Source organism: Oncorhynchus masou, chromosome 21 (genome assembly GCF_036934945.1).
Source record: "Oncorhynchus masou masou isolate Uvic2021 chromosome 21, UVic_Omas_1.1, whole genome shotgun sequence".
In the NCBI taxonomy this organism is placed as follows: Eukaryota; Metazoa; Chordata; class Actinopteri; order Salmoniformes; family Salmonidae; genus Oncorhynchus; species Oncorhynchus masou.
This window is the reverse complement of record NC_088232.1, coordinates 39,709,901-39,726,494: the sequence shown is the minus strand read 5'-3', so window position 1 is coordinate 39,726,494 and position 16,594 is coordinate 39,709,901. Positions and strand designations below refer to the sequence as shown.

The 16,594-nt window shown below is 43.0% G+C and overlaps 1 protein-coding gene and 1 pseudogene across 1 annotated transcript in view; one reads left to right on the top strand and one right to left on the bottom strand.

Annotated features, from left to right (window-relative positions):
• The window catches only part of LOC135508339 (claudin-20-like), a 33,060-nt gene that overhangs the window by 11,300 nt on the left and 5,166 nt on the right, over positions 1-16,594 (bottom strand). The window lies entirely within an intron of this gene.
• LOC135507505 (dimethyladenosine transferase 1, mitochondrial-like) overlaps positions 480-16,594 on the top strand; it is a 34,296-nt pseudogene continuing 18,181 nt past the window's right edge.

Sequence of the window (16,594 nt, the reverse complement as noted above, 5' to 3'; positions counted from 1 at the left end):
TTCTTAGCCAGGCACTGACTGTTATAGTATGAATGAATGACATTATGGAGCAGAACCACCGCAGAGTAATTCCAGTGTCTGTGGCAGGACACACTATAAAATATAATACCCAATATCGATTTCATAATACGATGTCATTTGGTAATTTATCCACTGGGTGGCGATCAAGATCATGTTTTTAATCCTCAAAGAACCATGTATTTTTTTTTCTCTACCATTGATCATTCCTTGACAATAGCAGTTGTGCTTTCACATAGTATCTTGACGCTCTAAAATGAAACCCTTGATATATACATTGCTGAGTAAACCCTATATTCATGGTGATTAGAACCTGGATGCATTAGCATGTTAATTATGAGAGATTAGCAGATAATCCCCAGACCTCTGTTATATCACTAATTACTCTGATGTTTCCCCTCTGAGTTTAATTGCTATTACAGTACCACCCTTTATATTCCCACAGCAGCACAGTTTGAGAGATGGCGGCTCGCAGAAAGATAGCGTTGTTTCGCCTGCCTCCCCTGCCCACCATTGGGGAGGTAATCAAGTTGTACAACCTGCGAGCAGAGAAACAGCTGTCCCAGAACGTTCTGCTGGACATGAGGCTCACAGGTGAGTCAGCCTTCTCCTCTAGCTGCAATGCACCAACACCTGGTACACTGTGAGGACACAATGGTGTTTTTCTCTCCCCCCTGTTCACAACACATTCAGTGTGCCGGACTGCAGTGCTCACAGATACTACTGATATGATTCTATCAGTGCTGCAGATCTGTTCTGGTGCCCTTGAACAAGGTTTTTGTTTTAGTACAAAAGAAGCTTAGCCAACTTTGCCAAAGAGCGATAGGAGCCAGGCATATGGTAAAATACCGTGCCCCGGCCAACCCTTATTTTGCTTGCAAGACATTGGAAGACACTTGTTGAAAGGCATGTAAGATCGACTTGATACATTGTTCACCTTAATATACCCAACCCATTCCAATGTTTGTAAGTAATGCTGCACCCTGTTCACTGTGTGTTCTGAGCTGTGTGTGTAGATAAGATTGTATGCCAGGCAGGCAGTCTGAGGGACGCCCATGTGTGTGAGGTGGGTCCAGGACCTGGAGGGCTGACCCACTCCATCCTCAGTGCTGGGGCTGCAGACCTGGTTGTGGAGAAGGACAACCGCTTCATACACGGACTCAACGTAGCTACAGGAGACCAAGCAGGTAGAGTTTGTCTTTAAAATAATTGGCCAAATTGGAAACAGTAAATACTCAAGTGCCTGTAATGTGCAAATTCCATTTCCACAGCCTTTGTCTGAAGCAGCACCAAGGAAGCTCAGGGTTGTCCATGGTGACATACTCACGTCCAGAATGGACCGAGGATTCCCAAAAGTCATAACCAAGGCATGGGAGGATGGTGAGTGAGATGAAGAAGTAGACTTAGTATTGAGGTAGATTTGCCACTTGCCTGATTGATGGAAGCGCCTACTAGATTGCTTTAAGTCTGGAACACACATTACATTGATTTATGTTTTGTACATTGTGTTGCAACAGTGTGATACTACTGATGAGTTCTAAACTTTAAGTATTGTTAATAATCAGGTATCCTATTGGAATATTGAGTGGCAGAGTAGTTTCTCCACCAGAAGAGAATGGTTATCTAAAGGGGGAACGTATTGTGTAAAGGAAGGGCAATCACATGTGACAGGCACTGATAAGGGTGGAGAGATGGGGTTTATTGAGGAAGGGGGTCGAGGTCAGGTCACAAGACGGGAGAAGGAACAGTTTATGGCCCGCGTCACTTCATTTCCTGTCTAGCAATAATGATGTAATGTTTAGAGAGAAGGAGCACGTCACTCAAACTGGGGTTTATATACTACCACTGGTGGAAGCATGTCTTTGTCTTATGCAGCTGTATGACCCAGTGGCTGAATGAACTTGGTTTAAGCTTTACTAATCGTCCGTGAGTTTTACTCGGTTCATTTAGAACCTAACACTACTAAAACTGTCCCTCCAGATCCACCGGACTTGCATATCATTGGGAACCTTCCCTTCAGTGTGCCCACTGCTCTCATCATCAAGTGGCTGGAGAACATATCCAACAGAACTGGACCCTTTGTTTACGGCCGGACCAGACTGACCCTTACCTTTCAGAAGGAGGTGGCAGAGGTGTGTGTGCTGTTTGTTCAATACTGTCTATTCTCACTCGGTCGATGTTCCTGAATCAGTAACTTATTTTCCAGTCTGATTATTCAGCCCTTTTTTGTTGATCTAACTGCTCAGGGCCAGAAATGATACGGACACAACATGTTGGGTTCCCCTCTCCAGAGGTTGACAGCCAGCAGCCAGCAGGCAGAGGAGTCGTCTGTCCATCCTGGCCCAGTACCTCTGTGCTGTCAAGAGCTGCTTCACCATCCCAGGACGGGCCTTCATCCCCAAACCTGAGGTAGGACCCCATGCTCTGCTCTGCTCTACTCTGCGTACACACACACACACACACACACACACAGAGCATCTTGGCTGTGTATCCAAGTTGATGATGACAATGCTCCGTTTGTGGAGCACACACACTTGTAAATGGGCTCACAATCAGCCACACATCACCCCACACCAGGGGGTAGGACCCCCTATTTACTCTCTGTTTTCCTCCTCTGCCATTGCCCCCTTTTCTGCTGCTGTCACTAGACACGTACAGTTCAAGGGTTCATTACGGCTGCGTTAAATCAATGTTGTCTCAGAGGTGTGATACGTTGTTGGGTTATGATGCCTGGTGGATATATATCACACAGCAGTATTGAGGCCCCTTTGTACTGTCTTTTCTCTGTCGCTGGTGGGTTCCAGGGGAATGCTTATTATATAAGATTATAGGCCTAGGCTACTGACTACAGATAATGTTTCTCTGTTCTTGGGGATGGGCTTTAGGTTGCTGTCTGATGGACTAGGGTCCCCTGAAGAAGAAGTCCCTCTCTTGGAGCCCTCTATTAGTTAATATTTCATCTGTATGGAATGGATGGAGTAAGTGAATTGAATGAAACTAGGGTGGATTGTTCATTCTCTTAGAAGAAATAGCTCCAATGATTATTTAATCACACAGAGGCAGCTTTTACACCGTGTGTGTGTGTAAGTACACGTGACGTTTGTGCGCAGGCGTCTGTGTAAGTTTGTGAGCAGTGTGTTTATGCTGCAGTTGTTAATTTGTGCTCATGCATGTTCATCGCACAAACCGTTCTAAGTTGTATTAGTTGTATGTACGGGATACACATGGTATACATCGTCCTACCAAATGTATCGTTGTATTAGATACACATGGTGTACATCGTCCTACCAAATGTATCGTTGTATTAGATACACATGGTGTACATCGTCCTACCAAATGTATCGTTGTATTAGATACACATGGTGTACATCGTCCTACCAAATGTATCGTTGTATTAGATATACATGGTGTACATCGTCCTACCAAATGCTTCCTTGCATGTTCCATCTCAATGCAACAGCATTAAGACATAATAAAAGATAAGAATAAGAACATAAAGTAAATGGCTCAGTAGAATAGAATACACATTTTAGCATAAGTACACTTGAGATAAAAAGGTGCTTTCTAGAACCTAAAAGGGTCCCCAAAGGAGAACCTTTTGAAGTGCCCTTTTTGGCTCCAGCCAAAGAACCCTTTTGGAATTGGTTTTCTAAGAGTGTATAATACAGAGTGGCACAATTCATAGTCCAATATTGCCACATGTTTTAGAGAAAGTGTTGAAATTGTGCTGTATTTAGCTATCATTATAAGTCTGGCAACAGCAGTTGTGTGTGTGTGTAGTATGAATGCGTGTGTGTGTGTGTGTGTGTGTGTGTGTGTGTGTAGTATGAATGCGTGTGTGTGTGTGTGTGTGTGTGTAGTATGACTGCGCGTGTGTGTGTGTAGTATGAATGCGTGTGTGTGTGTGTGTGTGTGTGTAGTATGACTGCGCGTGTGTGTGTGTAGTATGAATGCGTGTGTGCATGTGTGCTAAGGTGCGGAGAATCAAATCAAACGTTATTTGTCACATGCACTGAATACAACAGGTGTAGTAGACCTTACCGTGAAATGCTTACTGACAAGCCCTTAACCAACAATGCTGTTCAAAAAGAGTTAAGAATATATTTACCAAGTAATATAAAAAGCAACACAATAAAATAACAATAACGAGGGCATATACAGGGGGTACCGAGTCAGTGTGAGGGGGTACATGTTGGTTGAGGTCATTTGTACATGTAGGTAGGGGTGAAGTGACTATGCATAGAATCAGTAGGTGGTCAGTCCAGTTCAAGTGTTAAGCAGTCTGATGGCTTGTAGATAGAAACTGACTCTGAGCCTGTTGGTATCAAACCTCATGATCCGGTACCGTCTGCCTGACGGTAAAGGAGAGAACAGTTTGTGGCTGGGGTGTGTGGGGTCCTTGATGATTTTGCAGGCCTTTTTTATTCACTGTTTTGACTATATTTTCTGGATGGGTGGGAGCACGGTCCCAGTGATGTAGTGGGCCGTCTTCATCACCTGCTGGAGGGCCTTGCGGTCGTGGACAGAGCAATTCCAGTACCAGGCCATCATGCTGTTTAGGACGCTCTCGATGGTGCAGCGTTAGTATTTGTAGATGATTGCACAGGGTCGCATGCCAAATTTCTACATCCGTCTTAGGAAGTAGAGACGCTGTCGCGCCCTCTTGATTAGAGTAGTGGTGGAGTTGGTCCATGATAAGTCCTCTGATGTGGATGGCGAGGAACTTAAAACTCATGACTCTCTACTGCAGTCCCGTTGATGTGGATTGGGGCATGTTACCTCTGCTTCCTGAAGTCAACAATCAACTCCTTTGTTTTGCTGATGTTGAGGGAGAGGTTGTCATGACACCACAATTCCAGTTTACTTACCTCCTCCCTATAGGCTGACTCGTCGTTGTTGGTTATCAGCAAACTTGATGGGAGAGTGGATGTCTAAGACAAATAATGGGTATTTCATGAGCTGGTCTCCTGCTGATGACATAAGACTGAACAGCACATTGTTGTTCATTCTGTGATTTTATACCCAATAATATATATACCTTCATATGTTCATGTAAATAAACTCAGCAAAAAAAGAAACGTTTACTGCGTTTATTTTCAACAGACTTAACGTGTCAGTATTTGTATGAACATAACAAGATTCAACAACTAAGACATAAACTGAACAAGTTCCACAGACATGTGACTAACAGAAATGGAATAATGTGTCCATGAACAAAGGGGGGTCAGAATCAAAAGTAACAGTCAGTATCTGGTGTGGCCACCAGCTGCATTTAAGTACTGCAGTGCATCTCCTCCTCATGGACTGCACCAGATTTGCCAGTTCTTGCTGTGAGATGTTACCCCACTCTTCCACCAAGGCACCTGCAAGTTTGTGGACATTTCTGGGGGGGAATGGCCCGAACCCTCACCCTCCAATCCAACAAGTCCCAGATGTGCTCAATGGGATTGAGATCCGGGCTCTTCGCTGGCCATGGCAGAACACTGACATTCCTGTCTTGCAGGAAATCACGCACAGAACGAGCAGTATGGCTGGTGGCATTGTCATGCTGCTGGGTCATGTCAGGAATAGTCTGCAGAAAGGGTTCCACATGAGTGAGGAGGATGTCTTCCCTGTAACGCACAGCGTTGATTGCCTGCAATGACATCAAGCTCAGTCCGATGATGCTGTGACACACCGCTCCAGACCATGACGGACCCTCCACCTCCAAATCGATCCCGCTCCAGAGTACAGGCCTCGGTGTAACGCTCATTCCTTCGACGATAAATGCGAATCTGACCATCACCCCTGGCGAGACAAATCCGCGACTCATCAGTGAAGAGCTCTTTTTGCCAGTCCTGTCTGGTCCAGCGACGGTGGGTTTGTGCCCGTAGGTGACGTTGTTGCCAGTGATGTCTGGTGAGATCCTGCAATACAGGGACAGTCTGAACACTGATGGAGGGATTCTGCATTCCTGGTGTAACTCGGGCAGTTGTTGTTGCCATCCTGTCCTGTAGGTGTGATGTTTGGCTGTACCGATCCTGTGCAGGTGTTGTTACACGTGGTCTGCCACTGTGAGGATGATCAGCTGTCCATCCTGTCTCACAGTACGGACATTGCAATTTATTTCCCTGGTAACATCTGCAGTCCTCATGCCTCCTTGCAGCATGCCAAAGGTGCGTTCAAGCAGATGAACAGGGACCCTGGGCATCTTTCTTTTGGTGTTTTTCAAAGTCAGTAGAAAGGCCTCCTTTAGTGTCCTAAGTTTTCATAGCTGTGACCTTAATTGCCTACCGTCTGTAAGCTGTTAGTGTCTTAACGACTGTTCCACAGGTGCGTGTTCATTAATTGTTTAAAGTGTTTAAACCCTTTACAATGAGGATCTGTGACGTTATTTGGATTTGACAAATTATCTTTGAAGACATGGTCCTGAAAAAGGCTGTTTCTGAATGTATAATAATTCATAACACACCGACTAATGGAAAACTGGTGTTACAGGAATTCCTGTTTGGATGAACAGTGAAATAGACCATAAATCAATAATAACCAAAACAATAATAATTAGGTGTGTGTTTATATTTGTCCTATTTCAAATGTACAAGTGTGTATTAATATGCATGTGTGAATTGGAAATGTGTGTTTTGCATATCCCACTCTCCCTGACACACCCTCATATTGGGGAGTCACAGCCTGGGTCTGCCATTATCAACTTAGGCCCTGAAGCAATTGGGGTTAAAGTGCTTTGCTCATGGGCACATTGACAGATTTTTCACATTGTCTACTCGGGGATTCGAACGAGCGACATTTCGGTTACTGGCCCAAAGCTCTAACTGCTAGGCTACCTACCGCCCTTACAATACTGTATATACTTGTGTTTTGTGTAAATATAGGTCTATAGGTCTAATATAAGTTCTACCAAAAGGGTGAGAGGGTGTTTCTAGATTAGTCTCATTTTCATGTCTCCTGAGGCCTGTTTATAGCTGGATTTGTGCAAAATCTTTGTTCATAGCCACTTACCCAGAGAGTGTTTTTATCAATACCTTGAAGTGCACTCGTGGGCAAAGGTAGGACTGATATTAAGTGCTTGAGGCAATGCAGTACGAGAGTACATTCGGACAAGACATCTACTACTGGCCATAACCATTGCTAAGAAGCAATGCACATGAAGTAGGGTGGATGATGGAGAGCTGTATTCCTGAAGGCTGTGCCTCTGTCTTTCTGTTTGTCCACACAGCCTGGTGGAGCAGCACGAGTTCTTAGACAAAGGAAAACATGCACATAGCCAAGCTAGACAAATCCAACATCCGCTCTACATTCTAATTGTTGGTATTATCTTGCTCTCTCTGTAGCTTTGGATTGCTAAATGTGTGTTTTTATGAATAGGGATTTGCTCTTATTGAAGTTTCACTTATGTTTTTTCTTTATTCCTGGCATGTATCAGTCACATCTGAACTGTGGAAACCCGGTTCTGCTGTGTGTGACGTGCGTATTAAAATCTGTAGGAACGGGTTAATACAGACGAAGGAACGTTGCTGCTGTGTAGCTGTAATAATGTTGTTCAGCACTTCTGAGAAAATGTGTCACAAAGAACTCTACGGATAGCAGTGTGTATCTCCCATTTTACAGTACATCAAACCAGAAGCAGGGGCTATGTTACCTATATAACAATTAGCAGTGTAACCTCCTCACCTTTTGTGAAAATGAGTTTAATAGTTGTACTCTAACCAACGAACAGAGAACATCATTGAACTTTATAAAACTCAATGGTGAGAAAATGGCAATTGGATGAAAAAACCCGTTAGTGGATTTAGTGGTTAATCCATTTTAACATGAGGGAAAGAGAGGCACATTGTAGCTGACTGGTGATTTTACATTTGCAGCTGCTGGTCCATATTGTCGTGACTTCGGCTTTATCCTTTGTGTTATTTAATCTGTTGCCATGCATGTGCTCACCCCTGGAAGGAATGCACTGACTACCTCTGTCACATTGACTGAGTCTGTCCTTGAAGGCTTCCGTCCAGCGTGATTGGATGACTCCTCGTTTGACTCCGGTCCATTGTGCCCCAGGTCTGCCTGTCACGGATCACATTCACACCCCTCTTTCTCCTACTTGATTAGCTTTGCGTGTTAATATACATATTCAAGAAGAAAATACAAAATGGCTGCTTGTGGCAAATACAGGTCACTTGTAAATTGCAAATTCCATTTTTATGTTCCCGAAAAAACAAAAAAGGTGTCATTGGCTTAGTAGAAATGACAAAGTACATAAATGGCTGTCTCTCTGATGTAATATTCTGATGGAGGGTCAAGGGGTTTGTGACCTCGGCCACAGAGATTTGAGACCACTTGGCATCCCTTCAACATTATTGCCAACCCTGCGTTTCTCAGCCAACCCTGCGTTTCTCAGCCAACCCTGCGTTTTTCAGCCAACCCTGCGTTTTTCAGCCAACCCTGCGTTTCTCAGCCAACCCTGCGTTTCTCACTGCCTTTCCTAAAATGGAGGTTATTCAGACAAAGAGAGGAAAGCATGTTAGTGAGACTTGCCCATCCAATTCGCCCCGGCCTCCTCTCCTCTAGCCTGCACAGTTCTTTCCTGGCAGAGTGTGATTAAAATCTGCCTGTCTCTGTCATTAACGGGTCTATAAGTCGCTCAATAGCTGCTCCATCACATCCTAGAGGGCTGCTTCTCCACAGTAGACCCACGGGCCTCCAAGCTCCACAGACAGACAGAAAGAGAGCTTGGGAGAGAATGGGATGTGGAGCGAGTTAGTGGGAGTGATTGAGCTGAGAAGAGGTGGAGAGATTGGAAGACAGTGGGAGAGAGCAGTAGGCGATAAGAGTGGGAATGCTGCAACTTGCAGTCAGTGTATACTCCACATGCAGTAGGAAAGGTAGGAGAGGAGAATGCCCGGAGACAGGTTCATGACGTTGATTGATCTGAAGGGAGAGTGAAGCGTACCTCCAGCAGATGGTTGTCTGGGGCCGTCACCAGCCATCCTGAGTAATGGCTGCATCAGCGATCGGCTACCCACCCTGCTTCCCTAGCTCCAGTCTCTGAGGGGGAGGGCCGTACTGATGTTTTCCTTGTACACAGCCCCTCCCCTACTGATTTACTTAAAAAAAAAAGTTTCATATTGTTTGTTACTTTGCGAAACAAGGCGTGCGTTACTTTCAGAATTATATTTCTACCAAACATTGCTATTCATAGATTCTGTAATCTACTGGAAAGTGTGCCCTCTATACATCTTTATGGGTCCATGTACTGTACGTAGCTCGAGAGAGATTTTTCATGAAAAGATAGTTAATCTGTACAGATGTCGTAGTAACCAAAAAAAAAAATCTAAACATATTTTATATTCTTCAAAGTATCCACCCTTTGACTTGAAGACAGCAGTGGTGTAAAGTACTTTAAAGTACTACTTAAGTTGTTTTTTTGCGGTATCTAACTTTACTCTACATTCCTAAAGAAAACAATGTACTCCATACATTTTCCCTGACACCCTTAAGTACTCGTTGCATTTTGAATGCTTAGCAGGAAAATGGTCCAATTCATGCACTTATCAAGAGAACAACCCTGCTCATCCCTACTGCCTCTGATTTGGCGCACTTACTAAACACAAATACTTCATTTGTAAATTATGTCTGCGTATTGGAGTGTGACCCTGACTATCCGTAAATTAAAAAATCAAGAACCTTGCCGTCTGGTTTGCCTGAACTCAGTTGTGAGTGTTGCAACCAAGGATAGACAATTTTTACGCACTTCAGCACTCAGTGATCTTGTTCTGTGAGCTTGCATGGCCTACCACTTTGCAGCTGAGCCGTTGTTGCTGCTAGACGTTTCCACTTCACAATAATAGCACTTACAGTTGACCGGGGCAGCTCCAGCAGGGCAGACATTTTACAGACGGACTTGTTAGAAAGGTGGCATCCTATGATGGTGCCACGTTGAAAGTCACTGAGCTCGTCTGTACGGGCCATTCTACTGCCAATGTTTGTCTATGGAGAGGGCATGGCTGTGTGCTCTATTTTATACACCTGTCAGCAACAGGTGTGGCTGAAGTAGCCGAATCCACTGATTTGAAGGAGTGTCCACATACTTTTAGTGTGTGGCAGTGTCAGAGGAAAGCCCTAAAAATGGTCAGACTCCAGCCACCCAAGTCATCAAATCAAATCAAATTTTAGACTGTTAGACTGTTCTTTCTGCTACCGCATGACAAGCGGTACCGATGCACCAAGTCTGGAACCAACAGGACCCTGAACACCTTCTACCCCCAAACCATAAGACTTGTAAAGTAGTTAACCAAATAGCTACCCGGACCATCTGCATTGACCCTTTTTTTTCACCAACTCCTTTGACTCATCATATACGTTGCTGCTACTGTTTCTGTTACTTTATAGTTCTAGCGAAGTTATTATCATTGTGTGTATTATTACGCGTGATTACTCTTCTATTTGTTTAGTTTTTACATTGTACTACAGCACACAATTCATCTAGGCCTTTTCCTATCCTATATAATGGGGTCAACCATGTTACTACCAGAGTATAGGGACGATAACGCCTGAAGGCTTGTACTCGATACATCATAGTTCCAAGGTAATTTTATAAACAATTTTGAATCCTCCCTTAAACAAAATGCCTAGGTTGGCAGAGTTGGCTTGTTGACATGTGTTTTTCTTTCCATTGCCCCTCCTATCTGAAATGAACGCAGGGTTAGCTGGGATTCAATGCTTTCTATTGCCCCTCCTATCTGAAATGAACGCGGGGTTAGCTGGGATTCAATGCTTTATATTGCCCCTCCTATCTGAAATGAACGCGGGGTTAGCTGGGATTCAATGCTTTCTATTGCCCCTCCTATCTGAAATGAACGCGGGGTTAGCTGGGATTCAATGCTTTCTATTGCCCCTCCTATCTGAAATGAACGCAGGGTTAGCTGGGATTCAATGCTTTCTATTGCCCCTCCTATCTGAAATGAACACTGGGTTAGCTGGGATTCAATGCTTTATATTGCCCTCCTATCTGAAATGAACGCGGGGTTAGCTGGGATTCAATGCTTTCTATTGCCCCTCCTATCTGAAATGAACGCGGGGTTAGCTGGGATTCAATGCTTTATATTGCCCCTCCTATCTGAAATGAACGCAGGGTTAGCTGGGTTAGCTGGGATTCATTGCTTTCTATTGCCCCTCCTATCTGAAATGAACACTGGGTTAGCTGGGATTCAATGCTTTATATTGCCCTCCTATCTGAAATGAACGCGGGGTTAGCTGGGATTCAATGCTTTATATTGCCCCTCCTATCTGAAATGAACGCGGGGTTAGCTGGGATTCATTGCTTTCTATTGCCCCTCCTATCTGAAATGAACACTGGGTTAGCTGGGATTCAATGCTTTATATTGCCCTCCTATCTGAAATGAACGCGGGGTTAGCTGGGATTCAATGCTGGCAGATTCACATGAACATCATCCACGGCAAGAAACATTTAGGTATTCTGAAACATAGTTGAGGAAACCTGGCCATGTTCCAGGAAAAGATGGTCAGCTTCAAACAGGCAATTGCAGGCGGGTTCCTTGAAACACTGCAAATTCTGAGAAAAAGGAGCTTCAGTGCCTTCAGAAAGTATTCACACCCCTTGACCTTTTCCAGATGTGTCACAGCCTGAATTTAAAATTCATTAAACTGAGATTTTGTGTCACTGGCCTACACACGAGACCCCATAATGTTTTTGAATTACTATCTAATTTCTGTACCCCACACATCTGTAAGGTCTCTCAGTCAAGCAGTGAATTTCAAACACAGATTCAACCACAAAGACCAGGGTGGTTTCCCAATGCCTCGCAAAGAAGGGCACCTACAGTATTGGTAAACGGGTAAAAAAAAGAAATAGAAACAGATATTGAATATCCTTCTGAGCATGGGAAAGTTATTCATTACACATTGGATGGTGTATCATTACAACCAGTCACTACAAAGATATGTACTTTATGTCCTGAATGGGGAAAAACCAACACAACACATCACTGAGTACCACTCTTCATTTTCAAGCATGGTGGTTGCTGCATCATGTGGCTGCATCGCGTTATGGGTATGCTTGTCATTGACAAGGACTAGGGAGTTTTAGGGGGGGATAAAAATAAACGGAATAGAGCTTAGCACAGGCAAAATCCTAGAGGAAAACCTGGTTCAGTCTGCTTTCCAACAGACACAGAGAAATTAATCTTTCATCAGGACAATAACCTGAAAGACCAAAAATACACTGGAGTTGCTTACCAAGACGACATTGAATGTTCCTGAGTGGCCTAGTTACAGTTAAATCAGCTTGAAAATCTAACGCAAAACTTGAAAATGATTGTCTAGCAATGATCAACAACCAACTTGACAGAGCTTGGAGAATAGTTTTAATAATAATGTGCAAATATTGTAAAATCCAGGTGTGCAAAGCTCTTAGACTCACCCAGAAAGACTCACAGCTGCAATCACTGCCAAATGTGATTCTAACATGTATTGACTCAGGGGTGTGAATACTTATGTAAGTGAGAGATATCTGTATTTCATTTTCAATATATTAGCAAAAAAATGTGTATTGTGTGTAGATTAAATATATTTAATCTATTTTTTTAATTTGGGCTGTAAAACATCAACATGTAGAATAAGTCGAGGGGTATGAATACTTTCTGAAGGCACTGTATAGTATTGAAAAGATCAATACATAAGCTGTTAACTCTGTTTTATTTTTAAAGATTTTAATTAAAAAGGTCAAGCACTGTGATTTCACATTTTTCATTTCAGCCTGTTCAGTGGGCACTTCAGCTGAGCGGTGCGCTTTTCACATATTCACACAAAATAGAAAGCCTGGGCTGCTGGAAAAAAACATGGTCTGTGCCAACAAACAAAAGGTTTGATTCATTTGTTTCCAGCTAAAGTAATACAATTACTGTAGATCAAAAAAAATATTTGCAATGCAAGAACAATATAATTGTTTTCTGATTCTCCAAATGCCATAACCAACTCTGATTTTCTGTTTGGTTCATTCAGAACAGCCCTGGAAACGATGCCTAATAACTACGTGTGAGGAAAGGTCTGTTTCAATAGAGACCTTTTTGTATTCATCACTCTGTCATGTAGTGGACCTTACCTTTTAGCCCATCTTTTTAGTGCTGTAACTCTTCTAATGCTTCTGGTGATCTAAAATATTCAAATGCTTCTTTGAACTGTCAGGGTGTCTTTGTCATCTTGCTGAGCTCATACTGCTTCTCTCAGCACTTCACTGTCGCAGCAAGGTCATTGCATTACTCCCCAGCCTCCGATGTGTACTGGAACAGGAGGGCAAAGTTTTGGACAATGCAAGGTCATTTTCAGCTGCTGTTGATGACTGACTGTATTATATCGCCAATATGGACTCTCATGAAGATGATGGTTGTCCAGAAGAAAATGCCTTGCATTAAGTAAGGTGAAATATTGGCATGCCTTGGGTGATTGTTCTCAGCGATGCATTACAGCACTATGGTTATTGCTGATGGGGTTTTGATGAGCGGTAGGGCGTTGAGATTCTTGGCCCAGCGTATATTTATCTTTGTACCTGCCAACATCATGACTTCAGAGCTTCTTCACGGCTAAATGCTTGTTAGTGATATCCTTATTATGAAACATGCATTTTTATTTAACTCTGGCTGTAAAATGTTATCGATTTAAAAAATATCGATTTGATTTAGAGCCTCAACCACATACATCTACAGACTATCACGCATCTCGCTGTTACTGAGCGTGCGCAGTGCAAGTCAACTTGTCTTGACGCTCAAGGTGGGATATACAGTTGGATTAACTCCTGTGCCTGCAGGGTTCAAAGTTCTCCTCTGAGCCCATATCCCTGGTCTGTGATGACGGCATCTCAGGGTGAAACCCTTTGAAGGGAATGTAGGATAAATACACAGAGGAGCGGATCTTATTAACGTTTACCCAAGAGGGGAGCTGCTATTTGATCTCCACTCTGTTGCATAACCAAGAGGAGAGAACGCCTTGAATAATCCATGTTTGTTTGAAGAAAGCCACATATCTCCGAACTTCCCACCATCGACTTGGCTGTAATCAGCTGTAACGAGACGCGAGATTCTCATTACTATCTATACAGAACAAAAATATAAACGCAACATTTTCAAAGATTTTACTGAGTTAAAGATTTTACTGAGTTACAGTTCATATAAGAAAATCTGTCAATTGGATTTCACATGACTGGGAATACAGATATGCATCTGTTGGTCACAGATACCTTAAACAATAATTAAAAAGTAGGGCCGTGGATCAGAAAACCAGTCCGTATCTGGTGTGACCACCATTGGCCTCATGCAGCACAACACATCTCCTTCACATAGAGTTGACCATTTTGTTGGCCATTTTGTGGCCTGTGGAATGTTGTCCCACTCCTCTTCAATGTCAGTGCGAAGTTGCTAGATATTGGCAGGAACTGGAACACAGTCGTGCATGTCGATCCAGAGCATCCCAAACATGCTTGAAACATGTAAAGTGTTGGTCCTATGTTTCAAGAGCTGAAAAAAAATAATCCACGAAATTTCCATACGCACAAAACTGTTGTGCACAAATTTGTTTACATCCCTGTTAGTGAGCATTTCTCCTTTACTAAGATTATCCATCCACCTGACAGGTATGGCATATCAAATAGCTGATTAAACAGCATTATCATTACAAAGGTGCACCTTGTGCTGGGGACAATAAAAGTACACTTTAAAATTTGCATTTTTGTCACACAACAATGCCACAGATGTGTCAAGTTGAGGGAGCGTGCTGACTGCAGGAATGTCCAACAGAGCTGTTGCCAGAGAATTGAATGTTCATTTCTCTACCATAAGCTGCCTCCAACGTCATTTTAGAGAATTTGGCAGTATGTCACAACCGCAGATCACATGTAACCACGCCAGCCAAGGACCTCCACATCTGGCTTCACTTGCGGGATCCTCTGAGAGGGGGTGGGGGAGTGTTTCTGTCTGTAATAAATCCTGTTTGTTATGGAAAAACTCATCCTGATTGGCTGGGCCTGGCTCCCCAGTGTGTGGGCCTATACCCTCACAGGACCACCCATGGCTGCGCCCCTGCCCAGTCATGTGAAATCCATAAATTAGGACCTCATTTATTTAAATTGACTGATTTCCTTAATTGAACTGTAACTCAGTAAAATATTGGAAATTATTGATGTTGCGTTTTTATATTTTTGTTCAGTATAGTTTTCTTGAACCTTATTTGTGAAACAGTTTTCTAAATGTTAAATGTGATGTTCTGGTGCCTCTAGTGTGATTCAGGAAGCTGATTGAGGACCTTATTACTAATAAATGTGTTCGTTTTTTATGACGGCGTTTTCTTTCTGCTTGTGTTTTGATGTGTGTATATTATGTAATTCGGGGCTCATCTATAAAATAAACCTTGGTCTCAGTATAACTCTGATAAAATAAAGGTTAAATAAAATAAACACAAAAGTTATTTATGGGCTCCCGAGGCACTACATCTCAGTGCAAGAGGCATCACTACAGTCCCTGGTTTGATTCCAGGCTGTATCACATCCGGCCGTGATTGGGAGTCCCATAGGGCGGCGCACAATTGTCCAAACATCGTCCAGGTTTGGCCGGTATAGGCAGTCATTGTAAATAAGAATTTGTTCTTAACTGACTTGCCTAGTTAAATAAAAAATGTGTGTGTGTATGTAAAAAATAAATATATATATATATATATATATATATACAAAAAAAAAAATATATATATATATACACACAAAAACAATTGAGACCTACAGTGATTTAAAAATACCATTATAAAGACCGCATTCAGGCTTTAAAGCATCTACTTCATGTATGAAAAGCAGGGATTTATTCCCCAGCTGGAAGTAAGACCAGTATTTGTGGGGTCTTAGTATTGGATATTTCTTTCCAGTCTGACTTGGCATTACTCTTCATATGAGTCAGATTTTGAAGCTGGATGAGGCTGTTTTGATGCCCAATGGCTGATGGGATGCTCGGTGGAACCAGAGGAAGGGATGGTGGGTGCAGATTGCACTCCATGTTACCCATGCTGACTGACTGGCTTTATTAGCTGTTGCTTTGTATTCCAGTCTAACTGTACAAATGTTGCAGCAGTTAACCTACACATGCTGCCATTCATTATCATTCTGTTCACACTCAGACAAAATAATCCCCATTTGCCACAACTCTCACAGGGTTAGTTATTTCATGCCACTTGCTGATGCTCTCTCCATACCTCTGAAGTATTGTGTTTACATCTCAATGAGAGAGAGCTGGATTCTGAACATGCTTTATGGAGAGTGTTTTGGCTTTTTTCATCCAATTTGAAGACGGTATGTAATGTTTTATGGATACGTGTTCATGAAGGGAGTGAAACCTCCGTCTCTTCTTTGAGCTGTTTTTCAGAGAGCTGTGTGTGTGTGTGTGTGTGTGTGTGTGTAGAGGCTATAAGAACAGTATGAAGAGACAGCCTGCCTGCTTGCCTACGCACGGTACAACCAGTACCTTCCAGAAGTCTGTGTTTTTGGCAGGAAGCTGAGAGCCATCTCGAACTGCTCACACACGTACACACACAGTCA